This window comes from Benincasa hispida, chromosome 1 (assembly GCF_009727055.1).
Source record: "Benincasa hispida cultivar B227 chromosome 1, ASM972705v1, whole genome shotgun sequence".
NCBI classification, from domain to species: Eukaryota; Viridiplantae; Streptophyta; class Magnoliopsida; order Cucurbitales; family Cucurbitaceae; genus Benincasa; species Benincasa hispida.
Window position 1 is genome coordinate 59,922,774 of NC_052349.1, and position 8,751 is coordinate 59,931,524.

Sequence of the window (8,751 nt, forward strand, 5' to 3'; positions counted from 1 at the left end):
AACAAACTAACTAACCCAACCCCCCTCCCCCCCAAATTATTCTCAATCATAATAAACAAACAAACTTACATAATCAGCTGAAATAAACTAACTTACACAATCAACTGAAACACCCCCTCCCCCCTCCCCCCAAATTATTCTCAATCGTAACTAACAAACTAACTTACATAATCAACTGAAACAAACTAACTTACACAATCAAATAAACTAACTTACACCTTAATTGAAACACCCCCTCCCCTCACCCCCCAAAATTATTCTCAATCGTAATATACAAACCAATTGAAACACATATCTATACAGTTATGTTGTTACCATAACTGCAGGATAACAACATACACAATCATCTAATTTAGCATAAAATGAAATTCAAACTCAACTTCAGAATATTAACTATACTTTACATAACTATACGTTTATGTTGTTATCATAACTGTAGGATAACAACATATACAATCTTATAATTAAGATTACTACGAAAGTCGAAGAGCTCATACATAGTTCAATCTATCTTTCACGAGCTGTAAGAGCATAACTTTCATATCCTCCATCTCAGATTGTCCTCTGGCATCCTGTTCGTCCAATCTAGCCAATCTAGCCTTTAAGGATTCTATATCTTATTGTTGCTCCTCTATAATTCTTGATGAAGATGCACTGGATGATGATCCCCTAGATTTTTTTCACTTTTTTACCCTTCGGTGTCCTACCAAGGCTCATTCTTATGCCCAACACCTGCTCACATATTTCTTCCTCCGATATTCGTTCAGACCCTTCTTGGGTGGAGAATTCTCCCAGCTCAACCATTTGACTCTACATCAATAATTAAGACTAATTATTGTATGACAATTATATATGAATAAAGTTACATTGAGGAATAAAAACTTACATATGCATCATTCGCAACCTAGTTAACAAACGTGTTATCACTTCTACAGTGTGTTTGTTTAAATAAGTCCACTAGGTTCATTGTTTGACCGTCAGGGCCTTTCTACAAAACAATTCACAAGAAAATGAAATATTAAGATGAGTGTACTTTAACTAGTTGTATGAGTGTACTTTAACCAGCTTACCATAGATTCTCTTATGCGTATGAAAGTCTTAGAACCAACTATATGAGTGTACTTTAAGGCAGGCCTATTCTTTGATTCGTCTTTGCCACTTTCTAAGAAAATGAGAAATTAAGATGAAATGAGTCGTTGATATGTAAATAAACAAAACAAAAAAAAAGCACAAAAATTATTACTTTCCAATCGCTAGATTCAAACTTATTACATAAAAAGAGCCAATCCTTTATGTCGTCTTTAAAGCGATCAGATGGGTGTGTTCGTGCCTCTTCAGGACTTGCATTTTTCTTGTAGTGTTTGTGTAGTTCCTCCCTATACTCTTTGAATGAATTTTTCATTTGTTCATTAATGAAATCATTGACCAGTTTGCTGGTAAAGTCTAACACAAAATGATTCTTAACTAAAAAAGAAAAGAAAAACTAATTAGTATGGAAGTTGATGCATAGATAATTTGTAAAATATAAATTGACCATCTTACCAATAATCGACCCTTAACAAGCTCTCATTTTTCTATTGGTACCTCTCTCCATGATCCATAATAGACGAAAAAAGATTCCCGAATGTTGGTACCAATAGCATTGTTAAACCTCGTTGCATTGTTGTAAGTTGGTTTCTCCCATTTAGGGTCGATCATGATAGAAATTCTCCCAAATTGTTGAACATATTTATCCAGATCAATATTTTGAGAGTATCCACATCTAGCCCTGGTAGTCGTACAACCAGACTTTAAAGAAATTATACGTCGTTAGTTTAATAAAATATTAGTTTATATAAAAATGTGGATCTAAAATTACCTGTATTATCTCCCACAGAGGATGATGCGCCGATATGCTTCGACTGTAAGTACTCCAGTATTGCCTCCTCATCAGTATGACCTACCATTGTTCCTGTGTAAACAATAATACATATGTTATACAACAATATGTAAGTTATGAAATGAAAAAGAAACAAGTATGTAACTTACATGCTCATTGAGAAAATACATATTTACATGCTTATTCCGTATCATTAAGATGTTTATTGAAACTTAATCTCTTATTAGAAGATAATTGTACATCCTCTTCCTCGTCATTTATGAAGTCATCATCAACTCGCTGAATTATTCATTCTTCTTCGGTTGTAGGATCAACATAAACTCTACATAAACTGGTATCATTCATTGATTCATGCATTTCCTCATCATTTTGGACTGGGTATAAGAAGAGAGACAATGAAATTTGTCTTTTTCATGCATTTCCAAAGTGGCAAATTGTAAGGAATGAACACCACTCGCCACATACTATATGAAGTACTCATATTCCCGGATGGATTGAATCCATCTGAAGCTAGTCCTAAACGAACATTATGTAGGTCTGAAGCAAAATGAGGAAACTCACGATCAAAATGCTTCCACCCTTCAGCATCAGCTGGATATCGCAATACTCCATTAGTTTCAACACGTTTCTCTTTATGCCACCTCATTTCAGGTGTAATGTGCTTAGATGCAAACAATCGCTTCAATCTTGGTATTAAAGGAAAATGTCGTACAATTTTATGTGGAATCTTTTTACTTTTTTCAGATTCAACTTTGTATCGAGATTTACCATATACTGGACACTGTTGCAAATCAACAAATTCTTTCCAATATAGATGCAATCGTATTTGCAAGCATGAATACACTCATAACCAAGTCCTAAGTCACATAATTTTCTTTTAGCTTTATAAAATGAACTAGGTATAGATGCTCCAACGAGAAATGCTTCTTTTAACAATTTAAGTAACAAATCAAACGACTTGTTAATTCCACCGCTAAGAACCTTAATATGCATCAACTTCACCAAGAACAACAATGACGATAAATTTGTACAACCAGGGTACAACTGGTTGCGTACTTCATTCATTAAGTCTTTAAATAAGCTTGAATTGTTATATCTTTCTTGGGCATTAGTATGCATCTCATTCTCGTTTTCTTCCTCATTTACATCAGCAATTGGACACTGTAGATCATTTATAATATTCAAAATTTCATTTTCTTCATCTATAACATTCATCCGTGTCGTACTTAATCATCATCATGTGTCGATTGAGATGTGTGACTCTCATATCCCCTAGACAAGTCGACTGGGTCTCCATGATATACCCATTGATGATAAGATGGAGAAATTCTATTAATGAATAAATGTCGTTCAATTCTATCTATTGGCTCCCACCTACCATTCATATATTTTCTACATGGACATCTTGTTTTTCTCAACTTATTAACATGAAGTTTTGCAAAATCAAGGAATCGATATACTCCTTCTGCATACTCAGTTGATAACTTGTTTCTAATCTTAATCCACTCTTTATCCATTCTTAATAATATATGCGATAAGTTGAACTTGTATAATTTAGACAATTAGTTATATTAGAACATATAGTTTCAATTTCTCACTTTTAATTTTATTTCATTTACTTCTTGTTCATGGTTTTGAATGATTAAAAGTACATTTAAGTGTGATTTTGAAAATAACAAAAGTCATTTTAACTATTTTAGAATCACTCGTAAACATATCCTTATTCCTCTTTTGATCTTCCACAATTTGATCTTATATGTCTAGGCTATTTTCCTAGAACAATTTTATGAAAACCAAAATTGAACCTAACCCTTTCGACGTTAGATTCAATTTTAATATGTTAATCTAGATGATCAATTTAGATTAATAACGATTAAATTTTAGGCCTTTGCTGCTTATTGCACATTCATATATTTGAATTCCACAAACAAGCATGGCTTATGATTAAAGAAGATAAGCATGGAACATTCACATTCACATTTTCGTCTTTGATTTATTTTAGTTCACTAGAAGAAATTCGGGCTTTAATGTTGGTTGGAAAAAGTGAAATCGGATGTATAATGTCGGTTTTAAAAAAAAACCTTTAATGTCGGTTGCAACCGACAGACTTTAATCACTAAAGACCTTTAATGTCGGTTGTAACTGACATTAAAGACCTTCAATGTCGGTTGCAACCGATATTAAAGACCTTCAATGTCGGTTGCAACCGACATTAAAGGTCTTTAATGTCAATTGCAACCGACAGTGAAGGTTGTGTTATCGGTGTTATTGAAGCCCTTTAAACCGACATTAAAGGGCTTTAATAATACTATCTTTAATGTGGGTTGCCAACCGACATTAAAGCCATTTAATATCGGTTTAAAACCGACATTAAAGCCCAAATTTCTTCTAGTGGTTCTTTTATTTTCGATGTTCATTTTAGTTTTCTTACTTTAAAAAGGTGACCATTATGATCCCTTTTCATTTTCATTTTTATTTAATTTTTATGGATCAAAATGGTAGAATTTAAGATAAGGATCTACTAATTCTTAGTGTCTAATTTTCAAATTGAGTGTGTATTGATATTAATGTTATAGTTAACTTATCTCAAGAAAAGGGTTTTGTCATGTGTTGAATCTTTGATATTAGTTTTATTTATGCATTGATCCAATTACAATAAAAATTCCTTATAATTGAATGAAAAAGTGAGATTTTTTATGGTGTTAATAACATGTCAAAATCGTAATAAAAAACTAATCAAGCCACGTTAACCAAACCATAATTAAATTAGTGTAATTGAAATGAGATTATAAATAGTAAAAGTTGTGGGTTCCACGTAATTTTCAAACACATACATATTCATGCATAATAGAGCATAACAATCAACCTTCTTTAAAAGTGTTCAAACAAACATATATAATTTTGAAACATGTTCATCAATCAACTTTCTTCTTCTTCCCATACATATTCAAACTATTTATGTATAATAGACCTAACAAAATTGGAATTAAAAAAAAAAAAAACCAGTCCGGCGAGAGGGAAATCAGAGTTACTTGTTCGTCGAGGGGAAAATCGGAGACGGTGATCGGACGACACTCGAGGGGGATGGACGAACAAAATTGAGAAGAACGGAGTCTGACACTCGAGGGGGACGGACGAACGAAATCGATGGAGAGAAGAATGGACGAACGAAATCGAGAGGGGACAGAAGAAGAATCGGGGATCGCTATTTATATTGAACCTTTTCCCGATGGTTGTCTGCCAGACTGTCGGGATATAGTTGATAAGTACCAACGGTCACCCACTCACCGTCGATGGAACTTCGAACTCCTGACAGTAGTCTGACACAACCGTCGGTAGAAGTTCACTAAATTCTAAAAAGACTCGCAATCCCAACGGTGGTATGATACAACAGTTGGCCAAAGTTCACCAAATTCCAAAAAGACTCTTCAAGTCCCTAATGGTTGACTAGCCACCGTCGGGATAGAGTTGGAACTCTCGACGTTAGTCTGACACAATCGTTGGCCGAAGTTCACCAAATTCTAAAAAGACTCACAATCCCGACGGTGGTATGACATAACCATCGATCAAAGTTCACCAAATTCCAAAAGACTCTTCGAATGCCTGGCGGTTGACTGAACGTCATCTGGATATAGTTCATAACTGCCGACGGTCAACCACACAACCGTCGATCGACATTTAGCAAATTCCAAAAGACTCTTAGAATATTCGACGATTACACGAAACCATCGGGCTTGATTAGAAGCTCTCAACGGTTGTTGAGTACTGTCGAGATAACATAAAAATTCCAGTAGATGGGTTTTGTATATTGCACACCTTGTCTGACGAATAATTGACCACCGTCGGGCTTAAATAATAACTCCCGACAGTTATTGCACACCGTTGGGAGAAATTAAAAAGTCGGACGGTCAACTATAACCGTTGAGCAAAAGTGTAATAAACCCGACGGTTCCTTAGGTGACCATCGGGAGTATTTAAAATCCCGACGATTTTTTGTAGACTGTCGGGATAAACATTTATCCTGAACCCTTATTTTTACCGTCGATAGAGGTTACAACCACCGACGCTTTTTTGGTCGTCGGGAGAAATATCGTCGGGAATAACCAAAATTCTTGTAGTGATTGCGATGAAGAAGACAATCCAAAAACTCAAAACCATCCCTCTAATTTGCTCTTCACTCTCCACCATTGTCCCATTCGTCGAATCTGATGACCCCTCAACGCTGAAGCTCAATGAACAATTGGGTGAAGAAATCGCATACGAGGTGGGAAATTGATTTAGGGTTTTGGATTATTTTTAATATTTCTAAGATAAAAAATTCAAATTATTTACCAACTAATCAATTTATTTTGTCAAGTAGTTAAATGAATTAGCTTGCTATCATATCCACATCATCATTTAATAGTTCACTAAGCATTCTATTATTTTAAAGTTAAGTCAATGACTATTTAGAATTATTTTGCAAATCTAAGGGACTAGAGTGCATCTTTTGAAACCTCAAAGACCAAATAGACATCAACTTCAAATCCCAGGAACTAAAAGTACATTTTGTCCTAAATTCTATTTACATTAAATTTCTTGTTTTCAAATTTATGTTTTTTTAGATCTACCAAAGAGCTCTTATTATTCTTAGACATCCAGTAAACAATTAATTAAAGGCAGAGAGTAAAAATAAAAATTACAAAAGGGAAAATTTGAAGTGAAAAAAATCCAATAAAATAGAGTGTTGTCAATCAATTTTTAAGTTTGGACTTTTTTCTGACATCTTCTCATTAGAGAAGTTGCAAGAAAAATTACATTACTTGAATTTTGTCTTGATTTTTTTTTTCATCTCTTCTTGTTTCAAGAAGTTGTGGAAAAATTAAATTTTATGTGTTACTTTTTTTCCAACACCTTCTCGTTGCGGGAAGTTTAGGGTTCTTGTCATGTCTTGCATGGGTAATTGTTCACCTCATATATTTATTTTTATTTTTTTATTTGAATTCAAAACATTACCCATATCCAATAAACAAAGCCCATTTACCAAGTGGACTTGACCAACGCCTATAAATAGATGAAGTCCCTTCGGAGTTAAGAGTTCAAAAATCATAAAGATCCTTACTCTCTATAAATTGTAGTTATAGTCTTAATTCTGTAGAAGTTGTGACGTGGTGTTGAGACGATCAAAAGGGTTGAGAACCACCACCTCCGTTGGTCAGGGAGCGGAGGATGCCACTCTTGAGAAAGACACTCCGTCCACTTCCTATACAAGTGATTGTACACAATGAAATTGAGCCAAAGAACTACACGAGATTGTATTCTTTGGCTTGACTCAGTTTCCTTCTTATTTATTGCTTTCATTCCATTCGATTGAATATTGCTTTTGTAAAGACTTCTTGTTTCTTTATAAAATTCATATATTTGATCCCTCATACTTGCTATTGTTTATTTCTTGTTTATGTTGAATGCATTAATACTTTATGCACAACTTCATTTTAACACTCAAGCCAACTTGACAACTTGGTAAAAGCATCCTTAACTTAGATTCTTCGAAAGAATAATGAAGCCGCATCAAGTAGAACGCCTAGTACAGCTAGAGATAGACTTACTGGTGTTTCCTACATTTTGTGTTAGACGCATGCATCCTAGAGACAGGCTTTGTATGTTATTCGCATTGAGAAGTGTTGAATAAGGTCTAACACATAAACAAACAGATAAGCAAATCATCCCATCTCATCCACATCACATCTTAGTTGTGTAAATTCATCTTAGACCGACGCGTTCTCCTACCTCAAATTCATTTTCACATGACCTATCATTCACCACTCAACTCTTTTGTATCTTCTTGCACATGCACAACAAGTTAGTGTAAATAATACATCTCTCATATTCATTTAGGAAAACCCCTACAATAAATACAATGCAAGGTCTGCATTTAGTTAACTGAATCCCTGAGATCGACCCTAGACTTACCAGGAACCTAAATTAGATTTATACTTGGGTCTAGTTTAGGAAAACTAGAATGTCATTATTAGGAGTTGTGTGCGTTCTGTGCATATAACTAACGCCCCAACGCGTTACAATTACTTAAACGCACACTTATAATTAGAACTTATTTCTCCAATTTATTTTATACAATACACTCTTAGAGCATGTAGCAAACCACCGAGAGGTGTACGTTGTGTGAGTGCGTGAGAAAACCTTATTTGCTTAGTGTGAAGCTGTAGCAACGCCTGTCTATAGGCTAACACAATGCTTGTCTATGAGTGAAGTCAGCAACAACTAACTGCCCGGGAGGGTAAGTGGTTGGTCGCATTAACCAATGTAAGTTATTGTTCACTAGAGAAAGGAATAATCTTATGTCAGTCAAGTTTATGCGTTTACCTTGTCTTATGAGCGCATTAATCATCATTTAGGCATACTTGAGAGAGTAGTCTAAAACCCAAATCTAAGACTCGAGAGAACGGATTGGAAAGCATAAGCAAGAATGGAGACTTAGGAATAAGCTCTGTTTGTTATTACACAATGTATGCACCTTACAAAGAGGACAATGGTTGCATCCAGGATGTAGGATATGGTGGATGTATGCGGACATCTCGATACTTATGCATACATACCACATACATCCTAGATTTAGGCTTTTAGTGTGTACGACATGATCGCATAGCTTGTGTTGACTAAGGTTGCCCTTGCAGTCACTCTTAAGAGTTGCAATGAAAACATCTCCGCATTTTATCTATTTTTCCGTCCATTTGTTTTATATCAAGAGTTGTCGTGTTTCTACCTCTCATTCGTATTCTCATTGTGTTGTTTGTTACTTAGGAGTATGAGTAGTGTTAGCATAGAAACCTCCTATTCATTCTTTTATTCAATCGCCGCATGCTCATTACCGC